The 20,388-nt window shown below is 43.2% G+C and overlaps 1 long non-coding RNA gene and 1 pseudogene across 3 annotated transcripts; both read left to right on the forward strand.

The window, feature by feature from the left end:
- The first annotated feature begins 1,062 nt into the window (after window positions 1-1,062).
- Window positions 1,063-12,555, forward strand: LOC133069297 (uncharacterized). Of its 3 annotated transcripts, XR_009695837.1 has the most exons (4): window positions 1,063-1,304; window positions 8,483-8,650; window positions 9,679-9,818; window positions 9,948-12,555. It is a non-coding gene; the product is annotated as an uncharacterized LOC133069297 (long non-coding RNA). The 3 variants fall into 3 exon arrangements; XR_009695836.1 differs by lacking the exon at window positions 8,483-8,650; XR_009695835.1 differs by lacking the exon at window positions 1,063-1,304 and having other exon boundaries at window positions 4,906-8,650.
- Window positions 12,556-18,240: 5,685 nt separating this feature from the next.
- On the forward strand, window positions 18,241-19,318 carry LOC133068855 (dehydrodolichyl diphosphate synthase complex subunit NUS1-like; annotated as a pseudogene).
- The last annotated feature ends 1,070 nt before the right edge of the window (window positions 19,319-20,388 follow it).

The following is a 20,388-nucleotide window of genomic DNA, read 5'->3' on the forward strand; positions in this document are numbered from 1 at the left end:
TATATATTCTATAATTAGACACTTGAAACCTTTTGGCTTAAAATAAAACCACATTCTATTTAAACTAAGTAGGACATGATGCACTTCTGAATTAAATGCTGAAATTATTTTTAAATTTAAAGTTAAATTTCAGTATTTTGACAAAGGAGATAATAGAATTTGTTCAAGCTATATACTACAAAAGTCCTAGAAACCATCCCTTACAGTTCTACTTTGAAAATACTTCGGCTGGAAAATAATCTGCCTCAAAATAACTCTCTTAGAAAATGCTAGATTAACTTAAAATGCTTTTTCTAAGAAAACAGAACCAGCAAGAGTCATAACGAAAGATTTCACTATATACTGTTAGCTGGGGGGAAGGGCACAATGAGACGAACTAACAAAAGCAGTTTGTGTTTTACCCACTCCCCACAAGATAATTTAAACACACACCCAAGCCTAAACCCTTCACTTAAAAAAATTCACCCAAAAAAGTGGGCTTTAAACCTGGTTACTTTTGTTCTCCATGGTTTTCAACTTAAATACATCGTTTCTGTTGAGATCAGTTTTTCAAGATTCTAATTATTAGCACATAAGAAATTTGATTTTATGCCTAACTAAAATTGCAAGACGTACATACTCAAAATTTTCTTCCCCTTATTTAGTAGTCTTATCCTTATTGTAGGAACTTTGTCTTTAAGTACTCTCATTTACCATAATTTGTTAAGACATAATCTCTACCAGAAATTCTGCATATTCAAGGGACTATTGCGATTGATATCATGTTTTCCAAGCCTCAAAAGACAGTGTAACCTTGTTAGCCGGGGCAGAATTCGATTCAAGACAGCTAAGAGTTCCTGTTAGGAATCTGGCACCAACTCAAAATTCCCAGCAGGAAAAAAGATCTCCCTGAACTAGGACCCACTGAGTGACTCCGCCCAGAGCGATGACCTGGACTGACCTCGCACTCGGTGTGGTCAGTGGCTCACTAGCACCTGCGGGCAAGTTAGCAGGTGCTAGAGACCATAAAATGCAAAACTGCAACTGAACGTCAGTCTCTAGGAGCCCCCAAGGTGACTTTTTCGCAAATTCCCTCTTTTAAACCTTACATCTCTTAGGCTCTGAAGGTATATTACACGGCTAATGAATATAGAAAGACAACTAGTCCACCAGGGAAGCGAAGGTGGTGTACTTCAAAAGAAGAGTGGCAAGGAAACAAAACTCAGACTGGAGAAGTGGCAAGCCTCCACGCCCTGCCAAGCGGACCTCACTGAACCTGCTGGATTTCAAACATGAGCTTGAATGGAAGTGAAATACGTGGCAAGGTAAAGAGCTGGGGGGTGAGGGAGCGGGCAGGTTAAGAATCTACAACCCTGGTAATAATTTCCACCACACTGCGAAAGGAAGAGGAAAAGAGAACAAAACAATAGGCACCTTAAAAAAAGTAAACGCGGTTACTATGGTTACCATGCTCTAACCTCAATTCTGCAAATGGAGACAAGAGCGGCACGCCAAAGCCCTTTCTTTGTCTGCATCCACACTCGGAGGACCAGCCCAGCTGCCAGCCCGACCAGCGGCTGGTGTCGAGGACCAAGCGCAGGGTTCCAAATAAAGGACACCTTTATTTAGTAAGCAAGAACTGCAGGCAGTGCCTGATGGAAGCTAGCGCGGCCATCACCCGGTCCTTCGATCAGAGCTGTTTCCCCTAGTTGGGATAAGGCTCCAACACTTTCCAGTCATCGATTCCTGTCAGGGGTCAAGGCTCAGGCAGGAGTGGAAGGGGGCTAACGAGACATGGTTCAACCTTAACCCTTACACACAAAAGGAAGGCCATTCTCCAGGAAACCCGCGGGACGTAATTAATAACCCCTCAAGAGACTAGTTTCCGCGAGTGGGAGTAGAGGACCGTACGGTGCAACTGAGGTGCCCAAATGCACCTCACATCAAAGACGGTACCACAAGCTGCGCGGAAAAAGCCGGGCCAAGACACCCCAGTGCGCAGGCGCGCGACGCCGCGACTCCAGACCTTTGGGCCTGCCCCTCCCCCCACTTCTCTCAAAGGCCAGAGGAGTTGGCTCAACGCGCTTGCGCAACGACGGAACGTTGGGGGAGGGGAGAAAACCTGTTCCCTTCATTGTGAGAGAACCGTCCCGCCTCGCACGGCGAGCGCGCGCGCGCACACGTACCACTCTCACACTCGTACACGCGCGCACTGAGCTTGCCGCCCAGTGCGTTGCGCATGCTCCGGGAGAGGTGATTTCGGAGCCTGCGGGTTTTTGCTGCGTTTCCCTGAGAAGTTTCTGGAAAGATGCACTTCAAAGGAAGCTGGGGGATGGGGAGCGCAGGGAAGCGAGCGTTTGAGAGACGGGAAAGCGAAAAACCCCAAGTACACCGATACTTTCCTGCCACCATCTATCAAGCCACGACCAAAGCAAAGCCCAAGCCCACCGAGACCCTCACTCCAGGGGAAAAAGTATGGGAACCACAGCAGCCGCTCCTTCCTCTGCCTGTGCCCAGCCCCCGAGGCCCCTCAACACAGGGAGAAGGGAGAGGGCAGAGGGGAATGGTGAAAAGCCTAAAACGCTCACTGGATGTTTGCGTGGTGGAGCCAAAGCCGACATCGGGGCTCTAGAGATGCCCGCGCGCTATGGGCCACCGGCGGCTCTTCGCTGCGCGCTGGGCTGTGGGTTCAGTGCGTTGGGATTCGACGTAGCTGCCGAAGGACTGGCCTGGGGCTCTGCCCCCCGTTTCCTTAATTTCCCCTCATTTGGAGGCCTCTTTGATCCCCCCTTTTCTGTCTTTGGCGACCTGAAGCTAAAGCTGCGAGTGTGGAGACCCCAGGAAAGAGGTGCTCCCGGCTTAAGGGGCGTCCTGGGAGGGCAAGGGTCGCCCTGCCGCTGTGCAACGCTCAGTTCTTTACCCTCTTCAGTAAGAGCCTCCTGAAGAGGGGGCCGTTTGGAAAAACAAAGGCGACGCGTCGTTTGGACTTGAGAGGCGGCGTGGGAAGGCCGGCGGGGGTCCCCATGCAGCCACGGAGGCGCGCCAGTGCCCGAGGAGAGCCGGGGCCCAGATTGCCATGAAGAGGAAGCTCGAGCTGGCATTGCTGCGCTGGGGGAGGGGTCCGAGGCGCTTTTTATTCGCCAGCGCCAGCTTGGGGCCTGCCTCGGCTGCCATTTTGTGGCTCGGCCGCCATTTCGCGCAGCCGCGGGTGCAGGGCTGGGGGGGGGGGGGGCGGGGCCAGCGGCCGCGCGCCGGGCTGCTCCCGGGAGCGAAGGCGGGCGGGTCGCCTTTGTTCTTCGCCTACGTGCCGCTAGCTGGGCTCAGGCTCTGTCGCGACCCGCCCCGGACACGCGCCGGGTGAGCACGCAGCGTGTGAACCTCTGAAAAGCACCGAGAGGCGTGCACGGAGTCCCAAGTGCCTCCTGCCTTCTAAGCCCTTGAAAAGTGGGCTCTCACCTCAGCACTTGCTGTGTGAAAAGGATCGGTTTTACGAGGCAGTGCTCAGAACTCGAGCGTGGGAAGCTGTCTTTTCACCTTGAGAGTGAAGGCGCTTTCTGCAGCTCTGTGCTGCTAGGAGCACTAAGCCTGCTGGAATGCAATGCCTTGAACCGCAGTGGCGTTCTGCAAATGGAAATTAAACTGCGGAGCTGGGAGACCCAACAAAGGTGCTAAACTACAGGGTAACAAAGAGGTCGGTCTCTTTAAAAAAAAAAAAAAGCAGTGTCTTTGCAGTGCTGTCAGCCCCAGAAGCGAGACGTTGCTTTTCATTGGCTGCCTGTGAAGCACGCACTGCGCAACTATTTTCAGATCAGGTTTTATAGCCCCTTATTTATATCTGAGCTATAAACTGAAACAATAGATTGGAATGGCTTATTTCTGTCGGTTGAGGATATATTCCATTTAACTTTTAAAAGTCCCTTATGAATGTATAAATAACAAATTGACTAAATAAAGTCTCCTTTACCTTCAAGTGTGATTTCAAATTCTGAAAGAGCTGTTTTCCTAACATCCAGGGAAATATTTAAATATGAATCTTGGCATTGTGAGCTTAACTTTGCGACTCCAAAATCACCAAAGCCAGGAAATTAGAGTAATGCTACTAAATTTGTTTTCTAGACTTGCTTTTTGCCCGAGGTATCTTTGTTTAATTTTGTGCAATGTTTTTAGCCAGCTTTTCCGGCTAAAATTTTTTGGTGTCACAGCTACAGTAGTTTTTTTTTCCCCTGCTACATATATAATTACAGGCGGTTATCTGTTTCAGTAACCGGGGGTTAATATATATTGATTGATGAAAATATAAAGAATATACTTGTCGTTAAAGGAATAGATCAGTATTTGATGGCTTCCAGATGAAAGAAACATCTGAGGAGTGACAAAGTCCAAATTTTATTTGAGATTCAGTACGACTAAAACCACTGCGTAGAGTTTTGATTTTTTTAAATATCCAAGATTTTGTAAAGCACAATACTGTACGTTCTTTTGGTGGTGAGAGCTTATGAAATAGATTTAAATTTTTTTTATTTTATATTGGGGAATAGTTGCTTTACTTAAAATGTATTGTTTTCAAAAGCTATTACTTTTTGCCTGCACAACGAAAATTGGATAGTATGAAACTGTTAGTATTATTGGGGAATTAGAATGTGCCATCCTACTAATGCAAACAAAATATCACACCCCTAATCAGCCAAGCAGTTGAAATTCAGGGAACGATTGTACAACCTTTCTTTCACTTTATACAGACATAGAAGTATCTGTTTAAACAATTCTGATTCCTAGAATTTTTTAAATTTATAAAACGAGTACTTATTTCCCATTTGCTGTTCCATTTAACACAAAAAGCACATCCTTTTTTGTACAAAAAAAGTTTGCAATTCATATTTTCTTAACATAGGTAATATCTATATATACTACAATATTCCAACTATATTCTAGAAAAGACAAAACTATAAAGACAGATCAGTGGTTCCCAAGGCCTAAGTGGCGGTCGTGGTAAAGAATATGCCCGCCAATGCAGGAAACGAAAGATGTGGGTTCGATCCCTGATCCCTGGGTCAGGGAGATCCTGCAGAGGAGGGCATAGAAACCCACTCCAGTATTCTTGCCTGGAAAATCCCATGGACAGAGAAACCTGGCAGGTCAGAAAGCATGCATGCAGTGGGGAGGGATGAATGGATGAATTTGCAGGGAACAGGGGGCTCTTTAGGGCAGTGAAACTACTCTGTATGACACTACAATGGTGGATACCTGTCATTATACATGTGTCAAAACCCATAGACCTTACAATACCAAGAATGAGCCCTTATGTAAACTGTGGCATGGGTGATGATGTGTCAATGTAACAAATACATTGCTCTGGTGTGGGCTGTTGGTAGTTGGAGAAGCTGTGTGTTGAGGGCCCAGGATGTAAAGGAGCTTTACTTTTCACTCAATTTTATTGTGAACCTAAAACTGGTCTAAAAAATAGTTTATCATTTAAAAAGTAAGTAGTATGTTGCACTGTTCACCTGTCTGTTCTGGCCAGTGCCATGCATTTGCAAAACAGTAGAACAGAAATCCAGGAATAACACTCCTTCTCTTGTTGCCCTCAAAACACTTTCCAACTTATCATAGTCTCATGATCTGCCCAAGTAGTGAAAATACTTTTGTATATGTATTTTCCTGGGTCTCTCACTTTGTCAAACCAGGTAGGACTAGTGAATTCCAGGATTACCAGTCCATTGTTCCTTTAGTTTTTCTTTTTTATTCTAAAACAGGTTCTGAATTAATTTGTACCAGTTTGTGTTCCCTGAAAGAGATTAGGTGTTAACCAAAACCATTAATTATACTCGGATCCTTAAGACAGCCAGTGTGGAATTGAGCGCTATGTTCTAGGCCCCTTTGGCTCAAGCCTTTGATTTTATTTTTTGGCATTTGTCAAAGCTTGTGTGCACCTTTTCCAAACAACATACAGAAATGTTAAATATCTCTATTCATTGTTCCAGGAAAGGCCAGCTTTTCATGCCAAACTCTAGCATAGGAGCAAATTTAAAACAATAGTAACCTTTTCCTGGAAAAGATAAATTATCTTCTTTAAAGACTTAGTATTATGAGAAGTTTTTCCAAATATTTTTGGCAGTAGTTAAGCACTCCCACATGCTGTAATAGTCCTTTCCTTTCTAAGGCAAAACTCAGAAGTTCAGCACTTCCGAAGTATTAGAGTTCAAAGAACAAATCCCTGCCGCTAACAGTGTATTTTTTAGAAAACTAGAAGCATATCTATAAAAATAAATACTCCTGAACAACCCAACATTTGTTTGTTCTGCCAGAGTTCATATGGTCATTCCTAAAACAAGGTACTGTCCTGACAGTTGTGCAGATTATATGAAACCCATAGTCTTATCATTTTGGCATCACAGTTTAAATGGTCCAGTTAGACAATACATCAAAAAGACTTCTAAAAGTCAAGATCTTTATTTGTTTAACAAATAGTTTTTGAGGATCAACCTTGTGCCAGATCCTATTCCAAGTGCTTAAGATACATCACTGAATAAAACAAACCATTGTTCTCATGGAACTTACTATGGGGGAATAGAGGGAGAAGAGAGAATACATATAAAAAAATAATAAGAACAGTAAGATGATGAAATATAAAGAGAGGGAGCATGTGTTAGGCCTCAAGAAAATACTGAAGACTTGAAGGAGCTAAGGGAGCAAACTGGATATTTAGGCAAGAGTTTCCAGGGAGTGGAAACAGCAAGTCCAAAGGTACTCATGTAGAAGCATGACTGGCACCTGAAGAGTAGCTCAGGAAACCAGTGTGGCTGAAACAGTGAGCAAAGCAGTATAGAAGATGATGGATGTCAGAGAGGTAAGGGGAGTGAGAGGCAGATCTGTAGAATCTGGTGGGCCAAAGTGGGAAGGCTTTGGCTTTTAATTGGTGTGGAGCTGTTACATGATATGACTTAGGTTTTGAGAAGTACTGAGAGTAAAAGATCAAGGATAGAAGCAGAAGTCTAGAAAGGAGGCTCTTTCAGTAATCCAAATGAAACAGGTGAACTTCAATGATTAAGGGATCCTGAATAGAATTTTTTGAAGGCAAATCCAAGAGGGTTTTTTGATGGGTTGAATATACAGTTAATAGAAGGGGGAGTCAAGGATGAGCCTGAGGTTTTTAACCTGGGCAACTAGAAAGACTGAGTTGCAACCATCTGAAATGGGAAGCACTAGATAGAACAGTTTTCCAGCGGAATATTAAGAGTTCAGTTTGGGACATGTTCAACTTGAAATTTATTAAATATTTAAATGGAGACATTAGGTAGCTGTTGGATATGTCTAGTTCAGGAGGAAATTCTGAAGATATATTATTATTTTAAAATGCATAATCTGTGTCTGTGAGTGTATTTGGGAGTTGTCAGCATATAAATGGCACTTAAAGTCTGAAACTTAATGACATCTCCAAGGGAATAAGTGTAGATACAGAAGGAAAGAGAACCAGGAAAGCCCTGAGACATTTCTCACTTAAAAGGTCTCAGAAGAAAATAACTTGCAGAGCAACTGTGTAGGAACAAACCAGTTAGGTAGGAGGAAAACCAAGAGATGAGTGGTGTTCTGGAAGTTAGGTGAAGAAAATATCTGAAGGAGGAGGAAGTGATCAACTGTGGAATGCTGCCGAGACGTTAAGGTGAGGCCTGAGAACTGACCCTTGGAGCAACATGGAGATCAATGGTGATCTTGGCAAGAGCGGTTTTGGTGGAGCAGAGGGGGCAAAAGCATGACTGGACTGGGTTGCAGAAAAAAAAAGTTAGTATGTGAAGTCTGACCTTTGGAAAATACTACAGTGGAGAGTACTACAGTGGAGTGGATTTGGAGAGAGAGAGATTCTAGGGACTATGATGGTACAAAGTAGTGTTAATTTCAAAGATTCCTGGATCAGTTCAAGAATCAGAAATTCAAAATCTTTAGACTTCTGGAAGAATTGTTACACTCTCAAGATGTAGTCTGCTGCTTGCCTCATATCTGTTCCATAATAATCTGAATAATAGACAATTTCTATGGGAAAGAATACTACCCAACAAAATCTGAAAATTCAGAACTTGGAATTTGGTCATTACTTAGAAGAATTTGGTTAGTAGGACAAAGACTAGCAGAGATTTTCCTGTCGTTTATATAAGCACTGATGCTCACCAGTGGTCTGAGGCAATTCAGCCAGCCACACAGTGCTTAGAAATGCAACAAGGCAGACTTTACCCTGGTTTCTTAAGTGTGTACTTCAATAATTACCAATGATTTTGCAGCTTTTGTAGGATTTCCTATAAAAGTATTCGAACAATGATGACAAACTGACTCCATCACAAGACTGGTAATGCCCTAGAAATTAAGTGCCCAGAAATTTCCTTTTTTTTTTTTTTTTTGGTTGCACTGGCTCTTCTTTGCTGCACCAGGGGTTTCTCTAGTTGCGGTGAGAGAGGGCTACTCTTCATTGCAGTGCATGGGCTTCTTATTGCAGTGGCTTCTCTTGTTGCAGAGTTCAGGTTCTGAAGTGGGAAGCCTTCCGTAGTTGTGGTGCACAGGCATTCATTGTTCTGCAGCATGTGGAATCTACCTGGATCAGGGATCGAACACATGTCCCCTGCACTGGCAGGTGAATTCCCATCCACTGTACCACCAGGAAAGTCCCAGAAGTTTCCTTTTAGTAAGTTTTCTCCACCTGTCGTATTGGAGCCTGCTCTAGTTCCCCAATGAACAACAATTAACTAGTTTTACTATGTGCTTTATCTGAAAGTGTATTTATCATCCTGGGCTCAAGCTCCACCTTTAAAATCCTGTGTACTGATAAATACAGATATTAACTTTTTTTTTTACCTTCAGCTGTATTCTCTTATTCCTACTGTGTTGTATTATTGTATTGTATTGTATTGTATTATCTTATTCTTATTGGAACATGTGATAAAACATAGGTATAAATTACTATGTATATTTTATCCTGGAATATTTATGCCTAGTAATTGTTGAAACAGTGCTCGCTTCGGCAGCACATATACTAATTGTTGAAACAATTTCTACTTTGAAATATCAATTTGGTTGAAGCTTAGCATATTATGTAGTTTAGTTTATATTTTCTAGTTACTCCCTTGTATTAGCACAGACTATACTTCCATCAGTTCACACTGGTTTGTGTGGTAAGTGATTTACTTAGGGGCTGAGGAAGACTGTATGCCTAGAATGCAATATCAGAATTCCAGGGACTCTGATATATCTGCTTTGTGAAATTTTTCTCATACCTTCTGAGAATCACTGATATGAAACTGAAAATATAACTGAAAACAAAAGACCACTTCCTTAACAAATCAGTTAGTTGACTTGAGGTGTATTTCTGATGGTATGAGTACCTCAGTTGCTGATGTGGAGGATAGGTCATGAAAATTCTATTTCCTTGAAAGGTCCAAGAATACTATTTTTTTTAAGTGAAAGAAAAGTGAAAGTCAACTCTTTGCGACTATATAGTCCATGGAGTTCTCGAGGCCAGAATACTGGAGTGGGTAGCTATTCCCCTCTCCAGGGGATCTTCCCAACCCAGGGATCGAACCCAAGTCTCCCATACTGGAGGCAGATTCTTTACCAGCTGAGCCACCAGGAAAGCCCCTGCTTTTAAAAAAATAAATAAATTTATATCTCTCTTTTTTAAAAAAAATATTTGTTTTTGTTTATTTCTTTATGTAGGTGCATTGGGTCCTAGTCACGACATGTGGGATCTAGTTCCCTGACCAGGAATTTAACCTCCGGCCCCCTGCATTCAGAGCTTGGAATCTTAGCCACTGGACCACCAGAGAAGTCCCTATATCTCATCTCTTTGAAAAAGCGTGAGTGATTTAGTCACTAAGTCATGTCTAACTCTTGCGATTCCATGGACTGTGTAGCCTGCCAGGCTCCTCTGTTCATGGGATTCTCCAGGCAAGAATACTGAAGTGGATTGCCATTTCCTTCTCCAGGTGAACTTCCTGACTCAGAGATCAAACCCGGGTCTCCTGCATTGCTGGCAGATTCTTCACTAACTGAGCTACCTTAGCATCTGTTATATTGGAGAAACTGAAACTATTGGTGCAAATATCATGCTGGGTGTTTCTAACCATTGGGTATAGTTCTGCCTTTTGCAGAAATATAAACCAGTTTGTGTGTGTGTGTGTGAGTGACAAGACATCTGAATACTTAAATTTACTTAACTTCATGTGAAACATTCCTAGTTCATTTTTTCTGCATCTGTTCAATAAATACTTATTTGACTTACAAATTAGAGAATAGGAGTTTGCTGCAAAAGGAAAGAAGAAAAATGGAGTGGTCACTGGTAAGGTGTGAGTAGCTGGGGGAAGTGGGATTGAGAGAAGTTTGTTTTTAAGCCAGAAGAAATTACAATACTTTTTTTTTGAAACAACACTTTATCTTTTTTTGATACATGAGAGAATGGCAGTGTGTGAGAGTTGACTGGATACATGTCCTGAAGTAGGAGAGAGGAGCTGCCTATGTGAAGGAATTGACTGTAGATGGGAGTATAAAAGAATTGATCTAGTGAAAGACCAGAGGGTGGAATGTGTGGGAGCAAATACTGGCGAGCAGACGTGGTTGAGCACACCTATACAAGAAATGCCACTACAGTACTAAGAAACAGTGTCAAGTAAGTTATCTGTGCTTCATTTTTCCAGCTGAAGATGGAAATGATGATACAGTACATCCATTCAAATGTTTTGGATTTACTTTCTATAGTCTTAGGCAAATCACAAACATTTTTGGCAGGCTCTTCGTGTGTTTTATTTTCCACTGAATGGTCATTGTCTAAAAGTGTCTGGCAAACAGTAGCCATTCAATAAATATTCATTGAATTAATTTTTGGAAATGAAGCTGTTAAATAACTATATTATGCATGCCATACTCACCCACAGTGTTGTTCTGAAGACCCAGTGAAAGGAGAGAATGGATGTAAAAGTGCTTTGTAATCTGAGAAATGCTACTGAAATCTAAGATATTATACTAGGGAGACTTGGACTAAAGTCCACTGAGTTTTTGACTTCTTAAATGAGAAATACAATATAAATAGGAAACAGAGTCACAGTTAAGTTGGATTTTTTCCCCCCTCTTTGAGGACTGTACCAATACCTAAAGATTCTGTCAACTGGTTTAAAATTCAAAGATGGAATACAACATTACACAAAATAGGATTTGATCCTCTAAACCATGTAACATTACAGAACTGACAAAAATACACAAAAGCCAGAAAACCAAAGCCATCTAAGTCAATTAGCTTTATGTGAATGTCGTAAAGTAAGTTCCAAGTTATATTTACAATACTGGGCACTTGAGTGGTATAATACCTCTATTTTTCTTTTCCTTCTTCCTGTCTTTGTTTTATTTTCTGGTAGTTTATAATTTCCAAAGTAAATACAGTACTGGAGTTGTGGATTTACTTTTCTTAGTAACAGAATAAAGATTTAAACTTAATGATATTTCTGCTGAGGATTTCTTATCGTACCCTAAGTACACCAGATTAGTTTCATGATAAGTCTTTAAGGTCTTTCCACATGTTATAAGATTGATCTGGACCAAAATTCTAACTGGAAAAAATAAGAACAACAACAACAAAATCCCATTCGGTGCAGTTCCATATTTTTATCATTCCAGGGACTAAAAATATACTTAATTGCTAGAGTTTGAAAGCAGTTTCCTATATGCTGAAGTTTTATTCCTCGGAGATGCCCTAATCTTTGTTCCTGATGGAATACCTGCAGGAGAGTGAATCAGTTCATGCCATCGTTTTCAGTTTTTTATCATCACTGGTGATTAGATATTACATAATTAACAAAGGTCATATAAGAGGATTCAGCGGAGCACTTTGGATTAAATTTAGAAATTAGCCATTAGGAACTCATTGGGATTCCCAGTAGTGTTTTAAAGTATCACAGTATGGGGATGCTTAATTAGACTACTAGCTTAGTTCCTGCTGTTACCCAGGCTTTTGGGATTACTTAGAAAAAATGCTCAGTTCTCAGAAAATCTCAGAAGTCAAGCTCAGGCTGAGGAAAATATTTGCTGAGTAATACAATTCAGTCCCCTTCCTTGTAAAGACGGAAGTGCCATATGTGTTTTTCTAATTAGCCCCACCAGATTTCTTCCAGGCGTGATTATGTGTCATGAAGCTAACCATTCTGCCTCTGAGGATTTATGCATTCTTGGGGAAATTTCTCTAGACCATCTGATGTGATAGTCTGCCCAGACAGGTTTCATGTGGCCCCGTTCTTAGTCACGTTGAAGGACTGTGCCACCTGGCCTTAACCTACTTTTTCCCTCTGCCTTCTCAGTAAACAACAACAGTGGTGACACCCACAAAAATATATCTGCCCTCACAGTAACACCAGTCCATCTTGCATCTTCCACAGGACACCTTTTAATCTGTAGGATTTTACAGCCCTTTGCAAATATTAATTATACTTCCTAAATACCTCATACTAGGCTGCAAACCTCACTAGCCACATTTTATGATTAGACCTCACCAAAATGAAGAGATGGAAGCTCTTCTTCAGCCCCCTCAGAACGAGTACAAATCTGGGTCATGAGCATAGCTCCACTCACCTACTTAAACTGTCCCTAAGGCTCCAGGAGGACTAATTTCCTCTCCATGTTTCCTCAATACTCAGAAAGTAGAATTGGAGTTTTTTGTTTTTTTTTTAATGTGTGGGTGGCAGATTCTTTACTGTCTGAGCCACCAGACAGTAAAGAATCTGCCTGCAATGTGGGAGACCTGAGTTCGATCCCTGGGTTGGGAAGATCCCCTCCTGGAGGAGGGCATGGCAACCTACTCTACTATTCCTCTTAGTCTTCCCTCAATACTCAGAAAGTTTTTTTTTGTTTTTGTTTTTGTTTTAATGTGTGGGTGCTTTTCTCTGAAATGCCTACTTTCATTTTGCTACCAATTTGCCTGCCTTCACTTCTAGCTAGATGTGGGTATTTTCTGAGCTTGAACTCACCTTTGGCAATTTGTCAAAAAAAAAAAATTTTTTTTTAATATTTTACAGTGTACTAGTATGTATGCATGCCACCATCAAAAGCAACTCGGGCCCTTTTTTTTGACCTGCTTTTTTTCTTCCTCTGTCTCTTTTTTAAAGACACAACAGTGTACTATTTTGGTCATTTCTTGGAAGAGGTTGCTCTCTGGAGTCACGTTAGCCAGTGCTGCCCTCTCGAGGTTACAATGCAGCGTGCTCAGTCACTCAGTCAGGTCTGACTGAAACCCCAGGGACTGCAGCCCGCCAGGCTCCTCTGCCCACGGGATTCCCCAGGCAAGAATGCTGGAGTGGGTTCCCATTTCCTTCTCCAGGGGATCTTCCTGACTCAGGGATCGAACCAGAGTCTCCTGCATTGCAGGCAGATTCTTTACTACTGCACCACAGATGCAGCGGCCCCTACTAAAGCCTAGGTTAGGCTTGCAGGTGAGGAGCAGACAGGCACATAAAAGGACCAAGCAGTCATTGTTCTGATAAACTGAGAAGCTTTTGGGTACCATCTTTTACTTGATGGTGTCGTGAAAAGAACAGTAACCAACTGAGGTCTCATTTCAACCTCTGGCCGATGATGTGACCTCAGGCCTGGCATGTCTTTGTGCCTCAGCTCCCTACCAGCAGAATGGGGATGTTTGCTTTAGTGCCGGGGGTCAGCCAACTTTTTCTGTGAAGGGCCAGTTAATACTACTTTGAGCTTGGTAGGTCATTTTATCATTGTGACAACTCTGTTGTTGAAGCTCAAAGGCAACCATAGACAAAATGTATACAAATGAGGGTGGAGGTGTTCTGAAAAACCTTTGTAATGGACACTGACTTTTGAATTTCATATACTATTTACATGTCATGAAACATTATTCTTTTTTCAATTTTTTTGAACCATTTAAAAATGTTCAGTTCAGTTGCTCAGTTGTGTCCGACTCTTTGCGACCCCGTGGACTGCAGCACGCCAAGCTTCCCTGTCCGTCACCAACTCCCAGAGCTCAAACTAAGTAAGTTTGAGTTCATCTAAGTACTCAAACTCATGTCCATCGAGTCAGTGATGCCATCCAACCATCTCAACCTCTGTCATCTCCTTCTCTCCCCACCTTCAATCTTTCCCAGCATCAGGGTCTTTTCCTATAAGTCAGTTCTTCACATCAGGTGGCCAAAGGTTTGGAGTTTCAGCTTCAGCATCAGTTCTTCCAATGAATATTCAGGACTGTTTTCCTTTAGGATTGACTGCCCAAGGTCTCCTTGCTGCCCAAGGGACCCTCAAGAGACTTCTCCAAGATACAGTTCAAAAGCATCAATTCTTCAACGCTCAGCTTTCTTTATAGTCCAACTCTGACATCTGTACATGACTACTGGAAAAACCATAGCTTTGACTAGATGGACCTTTGTTGGCAAAGTAATATTTCTGCTTTTTAATATGCTGTCTAGGTTGATCCTAACTTTTCTTCCAAGGAGCAAGTGTCTTTTAATTTCATGGCTGCAGTCACCACCTGCAGTGATTTGAGAGCCCAAAAGAATAAAGTCTGTCACTGTTTAAAAAACGTAGAAATAATTTTTAGCTTTCAGGATGCAGAAAAAAAAAAAAACAGGCAGTGAGCAGATATGACCCAGGGCTGAAATTTGTCAACTTCTGGACTAGATCATCTCAGAGAGCCCTTCCAATATAATCTTTTACGATTTAAAAAGTTGAGTAAACTGTAGTTCCTTTTCATTTCTTTTTCTTGAAGGATGGCCCAGGACATGCTTGTTTTGTGTGATATGAGGGACATCAGAAGATATTTTGTCCCCAGAAAGATGCCTGCCAACTTCACAGTGCTGTGCTTTGCTGAGCTGCTTCAGTCACGTCGGATTCTTTGCAACCCCATGGACTCTAGCCCACCAGGCTTCTCCATCCATGGGATTCTCCAGGCAAGAGTACTGCAGTGGGTTGGGGTCAGCCTCAGATACTAGTAGTTCTACTTTTAGAACTGCACTGACCAAGACTGTCCAAGCTACAAGTCAAATTGAGTACTTGAAATGTGGCTAGTTCAAATTGAGATGTCTTATTAGCATAATACGCTCACCAGATTCTGAAGACTTATAATTTTAACTATCTCATTAGTATTGTATATTGATTATAAGTTTTTAAAATATTTTTGATATACTGAATTAAATATATTAATTTACTCTGTGCCTTTTTATTTATACAATGTAGCTTCTAGAAAATTTAACAAATTATATTTCTACTAAACCGCACTATTCCAGAAGTTTACCAGATTCATGGATTTGATTTGGTAGCACTAGTGGTAAAGATCCAAGCAGAAGATCCAAGGGATCTTCACAACTCAGGGATCGAACCCGGGTCTCCCACACTGCAGGCAGACACTTTACCGTCTGAGCCACCAGGGAAGCCCTTAGTGGTAAATAACCTGTCTGCCAATGCAGGAGACATAAGAGAGACAGATTCCATTCCTGGGTTGGGAAGATCCCCTGGAGAAGGAAATGGCAACCCACTCCAGTATTCTTGCCTGGAGAATTCCATGGACAGAGGAGCCTGGTAGGTTACAGTCCATGGGGTCACAAAGAGTTGCATACGACTTAAATGACTGACACACATTCAAATGCAATATGGCATTTGCAATAATACATTTAACTTTATCATCATTGTGTGTGTCTAGAAATGGAAAGTGGGGAGTCGAGATATGACAAAGTTTCTCCACACACATCAGCTTTTTAAAGTCCTGACTCTAACATTAGTCTTGAAATTCACGTGACAATCTTCTTTAAGGAACAAGCACTCATCTGAGGCTTCCTAGGTGGCGCTAGTGGTAAAGAACCTGCCTGCCAATGCAGGAGATATAAGAGACATGGGTTTGACCCCTGGGTTGGGAAGATCCCCTGGAGGAGGGCATGTCAACCCACCCCAGTATTCTTGCCTGGAGAGTCCCCTGCACAGAGGAGCCTGGAGGGCTATAGTGCATGGGGTTGCAGAGAGTCAGACACAACTAAAGCGACCTAGCACTCATACACTCATCTGGAGGTCAGGATAAGTGGGTCTCAGCATAGCCTCTACCTCACTAGATAAGGGGTAAGGCATTTCACTAAGTTTCCTCAACTACAATATGAAGATAAAAATGATCCTGCGTACCTCACAGAGCAAAGAATGTGTATGAGTTTGTGAGCTCTACAATGTCCCAACAGTGTCCAGAAAGCAAGTAGCAATGACAAGTAGCTGCCTCTAGCTTCCCACTGACTAGCAGGAAGCCTGGCAAGCCACAGTCCATGGGGTTGCAAAAGAGTCAGACATGACTTAGGTACTAAACAACAACAATTTTAAGGGTTCCTAGAGGAATTAAACCCACAGGCCTCCCCCAGTTGAAAAACAGTCACCATTCCTTGCAGAGGTAGGCTTTCCTGGTGGCTCAGATGGTAAACACTTTGCCTGCAATGCAGGAGACCTGGGTTTGATTCCTGGGTTGGGAAGATCCCTTGGAGAAGGGAATGGCAACCCACTCCAGTATTCTTGCCTGGAGAATCCTATGGACAGAAGAGCCTGGCAGACTACAGTCCATGGGGTCACAAATAATCAGACACAACTAAGCAACTAACATACTTGCAATGGTAATTAAACAGGCAATGCTCATTCCTGCTCAGGACTTTTTCTTTACTGTCTCTTCATCTTTTTTCTTTTTGGCCTGGCAGGGATCTTAGTTCCCAGACCAGGAATGGAATACATGCCTGATGCAGTGGAAGCACAGAGTCCTAACCACCGGAAAAGGCAAGTGTTAATTGCTCAGTCATGTCCGACTCTTTGTAACCCCATGGACTGTAGCCCTCCAGGCTTTTCTGTCCATGGGATTCTTCAGGCAAGAATACTGGATCGGGTTGCCATTCCCTTCTCCAGGGGAATCTTCCCCACCCAGGAATCCAACCCAGGTCTCCTGCATTACAGGCAGATTCTTTACCACCTGAGCCACCAGGGAAGCCCATTGGACCGACAGGGAAGTCTCTACATGTTCTTCATGTCTATCTCCCTAATTAGATTGTATGCTTCAAAAGGGCAGGAGCTCTTCTCCATAGAAATTTACAGTTGGAAGAGATCTTAGGACTGATCTGCTCCAGCCTCTCACCTCATATCTGAATCCCCTTTATGACATCTCTGGCAACTTCTGCCTAGGTCTCTGTCTTTTTTAATTTATCTTTGGCTGCCCTGGGTCTTCGTTGCTGTGTGCAGGCTCTGTCTAATCGAGGCGAGCAGGCGCTGCTCTTCCTTGAGGTGCTCAGGCTTCTCACTGCTGTGGCTTCTCTTGTGGAGCACAGACCCTAGAGCACTTGGGCCTCAGTAGTTAACAGTATGTGGGCTCGGTAGTTGTGGCATAGGGGCTTAGTTGCTCCACGGCACATGGAATCTTTCCAGACCAGGGATCCAACCTGTGTCCTCTGCATTGACCGGCGGATTCTGATCCACTGTGCCACCAGGGAAAGTCCCCTGTTTAGGTCTCTTGAAGATCTCCAGTTCCAGTTTCTCTTCTCACCTAGGGAAGTCTGGCTCAGTGTAGGAATATAAGAAGATGCTATATACAAAGTTGCTGAATTCATGCTACTTCTCTCTTAAGACTGAGTCAGTTGCTGGCTGAGTGTGGGATGCAAAAGAGGGAGAACACTGAGGAATGAACAACTTTTTGGCTAAAAATGTCAGAGAATGTTTCTAGCAAGCTTTTGCCCAGGCTGTAATCATGGGTTGTGATTCAGCTTTTGCCTAATGTTATTAAGGTAAGTGAATTACAAAATTTATACCCCCAAATCTCTCTTTTTTTTCTTGTTTAGTAAAGACTAGATCGAGTAATCATCTGCGATGACATCCATCCAGAGGGCTAGGTGGATATCTTACCCATATAGCTAACATCTGGAAGGAGCTTTGCAGCTTACAAAGCCCTTTCCAGTACTTCCCTCATTAAAACTATTTGGCGGAGGCAGCATTATCCTGTTAGTAACTTTATAAAGGAGGGACTTCCCTGCGGTCCAGTGGTTAAGACTCCGTGCTGCAGGGATCTGCAGGGGTTCCATCCTTAGTCGGGGAACTAAGATCCCACATGCCGCCTGGCATGGCCAAAAGAAAAAGAAAGTCCCAGAGAATCTGGGAATTCTAAGTATAAAGAAGGAAACTGGGACTCAAATTAACTCCCTAGTGTGGCAGAACAGGTGTGCAAACTCAGGTCTGCAGACCTAGGTCTGCATGGTTCAATCATTCTGGTGATGGAGGGAGATGGTGGGCTTGGGAGTAGGGGAGTGGGGGGCGGGGGGGGGGGGGCGAGGTGAGGTAGTGACAGCAGAAAGAGGTTAGGGGTGCGTGGAAAGTGTAAAGAACGGGTTTGGGGGCCGGGGGCAGGGAACGCTGGGCGACTGCTGGATAGGAAGATGGCTCGCCGCCGGGGTGGGAGCGGGCGGACGCCCGGGAGCCATGACTGCATGATCGGGCAGTAGGAGCTGCTGCTGTGGGTGGCTGCACGCCCGGTTCGGCCTGATCCTCATCTCAAGCTCAACTCCCCGCTCCGCTTGCGGTTCGGCACCTAGAACTGGACCAGGCGGAGCCGCTGCCCCACCGCCTCCGCTGCGGTCCTAGCACCGCTCAGCTCCCAGCTCCGCCAGCTCCAGGCTGCCGGCGGCAACCGCCGTGACCACCGGCCTCCGCTCAGGGGACCGGCCCGGCCTGCCCACCTGCAGCTGCAGTGCCGCGCGGACGGCAGTTCCCTGGAGAAGCTGCCTGTGTACGTGAGCCTGGTGATCACTGAGGAGGAGCAGGAGCCCAGCTTCTCCGACATGGCAAGCTTGGTGGTGCGATCTGCCGTGGGCATCTCTTACATCAGCGTCTACGACCACCAGGGTATTGTCAAAAGAAATAATTCCAGGTTGATGGATGAAATTTTAAAACAACATCAGGAATATCTGGACTGACTGAGATGGTTCCAAATACTCACCAGAATTTGCAAAGTCATGACAAAGATTGCCATTTGGCAGCGAAAGTGCTGTTCGCTGAAGATGGAAAAGCAGATATTGTGAGAGCTGCTCAAGACTTTGGCCAGTTAGTAGTTCAGCAGCAAAAGAAATCCATAGATATGGATGCAGATATGTTAGACCATTTACTTAGTTTGAATAATGTCCCTGATCCTGATTTAGTGTTAGAGTTTAGCCTGAGGACAGCACACTAGGCTTTATACCCTAGCATATCCGGGTGATGGAGGTTGTCTCTTTGCCTTCCCACCTAAACATCAGTTATGAGGACTTTTTCTCTGCCCCTCCTCCCCTGTCAATATGCAGCCTGTGAACAGCATCTGGGAAAGTAGTGATCCTTGGTTGTGTAATTTGATTTTTAAGGCTTTCAGAGAAGAGGACTCAGGTGACTTTGATGTGGACAAAACACCTTTGAAACTCTGCACACATCAAGTTTGTTATTCTCATAATTAATCAACAGACACTCACAAGAAAATAGTGTCTCACGTGCATGTAAGAGCACATGTGAGTGAGTACCGGGGATGTGTGCATGCATGCTGTATGGAAATAAACTCACAAATAGGGCAAATATTGGAGAAGAAAATGTGTGGATTTTCACCTTTGAGCAACGAGCAATGTTTTAGGAGCTGAAATTTCAGATTTAAAGGCTTCAGCTCCAACTACTTCCCTGTTTTTGTGGGTCAGGAAAGAGATGATTAAAGCTGTTTCCTTGTTGTTTAGGGGGGAGGGGAATAATTTTTGTTCAGTCTTTCCTGGTGGCCAAACTTTAATTTTTAAGAATACTATAGAAGATAAAGAAAACTGACAAACTTTTAACCAGACTCATCAAGAAAAAAAGAATCAAATCAACAAAATTAGAAATTAAAAAGGAGAGGTTATAAGAGATTATATGAGCAACTATATGGCAATAAAATGGATAACCTGGAAGAAATGGACAGATTCTTAGAAAAGTTCAATCTTCCAAGACTGAACCAGGAAGAAATAGAAATTATGAACAACCCAATTACAAGAACTGAAATTGAAACTGTGATCAAAAGCTCCCATAAAACAAAAACCCAGGACCAGATGGCTTCACAGGTGAATTCTATGAAACTTTTAGAGACGAGCTAATGCCTATCCTTCTAAAACTCTTTCAAAAAATTGCAGAGAAAGGAGCACTTCCAAACCCATTCTATGAGGCCACCATCACCCTGATACCAAAACCAAAGACAACACTAAAAAAGGAAACTACAGGCCAATATCACTGATGAACATAGATGCAAAAATCCTCAACAAAATTCTAGCAAACAGAATTCAACAACACATTAAAAAGTTCAAACACCATGATCAAGTTAGGTTTATTCCAGGGATGCAAGGATTCTTCAATATACGCAAATCAATCAGTGTGATACACCATATTAAC

Source organism: Dama dama, chromosome 14 (assembly GCF_033118175.1).
Source record: "Dama dama isolate Ldn47 chromosome 14, ASM3311817v1, whole genome shotgun sequence".
Taxonomy (NCBI): Eukaryota; Metazoa; Chordata; class Mammalia; order Artiodactyla; family Cervidae; genus Dama; species Dama dama.